Source organism: Papio anubis, chromosome 12 (assembly GCF_008728515.1).
Source record: "Papio anubis isolate 15944 chromosome 12, Panubis1.0, whole genome shotgun sequence".
Taxonomy (NCBI): Eukaryota; Metazoa; Chordata; class Mammalia; order Primates; family Cercopithecidae; genus Papio; species Papio anubis.
The window spans coordinates 87,137,518-87,139,091 of NC_044987.1; the positions used below are offsets into that span (position 1 = coordinate 87,137,518).

Consider the following 1,574-nt stretch of genomic DNA (forward strand, 5'->3'; position numbering starts at 1 on the left):
CAAAGACAAACACACCCCCAAAATCTTTTTGAAATCTTTTGATATATGATATTTCAAAAAAGAAATAAAATAGTAGTCATGACAAAAATCAGAAGTTTTCTTGAATTATTTATATTTGTCGTATATGCATGAATATGAGTGCCCTAATATGAGGTCATTCCCTACTCTCCCATTGAGAAAGTCAAGAAGAAAGTTTTGTTTGCCAATGTGAGTGATAAACTTTTAGGTATGTATGTAGATGAAATAATTAAATGCATGCATATTGTATCTAATTCATTAAGTAGTTATATTTACATATTATAAATTACATATAAAATATATCAATTTAGAAGTATGTTTTTCTTTCTCATAGATCACAAAACACTCTTGTTCAAACTCTTCAAAAGTATCTCTGACATCAGGCCCCGCCCCTTGGCCACCTGGCGTGGGCGGTGCCACCCCTCCCCAGCGCCGCCCCGCATGCAGCTCACAGGCTCCCTCAGACTTCGGTTGTGGCTGGAGCTGGAGTGGCACAGGGCCTGAGACACTGCAGACCTGAGACCCCATAGCAGCTCGGAGGCGGTGAATAAAGTAGCCTCCAATAAAACTATATGGCAAAAAATGGGAAAGAAACAGATGGAAAGAATGAAAAACTTGAAGGGGCAGAGCCTGTATAACTTGTGATGGAAAAAGTACTAGATCTAGATCAACGTGTAGTGAATGGGAAAGTGGAATATTTTCTGAAGTGGAAGGTATTTACAGATGCTGACAATACTTGGGAACCTGAAGAAAATTTACATTGTGTAGAGTTGATTGAAGCCTTTCTTAATTCTCAAAAAGCTGGCAAAGAAGATGGTACAAAAAGAAAATCTTTATCTGACAGTGAATCTGATGACAGCAAATCAAAGAAGAAAAGAAACACTGCCGACAAACCAAGAGGATTTGCCAGAGGTCCTGATCCTGAAAGAATAATTGGTGCCACAGACGGCAGTGGGGAATTGATGTTTCTCATGAAATGGAAAGATTCAGATGAGGCAGACTCGGTGCTGGCCTCAAAAGAGGCGAATATGAAATGTCCTCAAATTGTAGCTGCTTTTTATGAAGAGAGACTAACTTGACAAGCTTGTCCAGAAGATGAAGCTCAATAATTGTTCACATTTTTATGTATATATATGTGTGTGTCTATGTATATACATATATGGATTCTCATATGTGTGTGTGTGTATATATATACACACACACACATAAATACACATGTATATACACACACACATAAATATATATATATAAAATTTGGGTCTTGGTTTTTTATTTACTAGTGTGACAAAATAACTACATTCTAATGGAATTCCAGTTTGATATGTTCATTTTGAAAGTAGCATTGGAAGAGTTGCTGGTTTTTTGTTTTTTGTTTTTGTTTTTTTCATCCGTAGCACTGGTTACTTTGAACAAATAAATAAAAGCTTCCTGTAGTTGCTTCCTTTATCAGAGAAGAACATTTGATACCATGGTATATCGTTTCCTCCGCATTAAAGGACAGCTTTTCTAAATGTTGAGGGTTATGTTCATAGTCATTACTCAATCAGAACTTGTGT

The 1,574-nt window shown here is 36.5% G+C and overlaps 1 pseudogene; it reads left to right on the forward strand.

The window, feature by feature from the left end:
* Positions 1–425: 425 nt before the first annotated feature.
* Positions 426–1,175, forward strand: LOC101007157 (annotated as a pseudogene).
* The last annotated feature ends 399 nt before the right edge of the window (positions 1,176–1,574 follow it).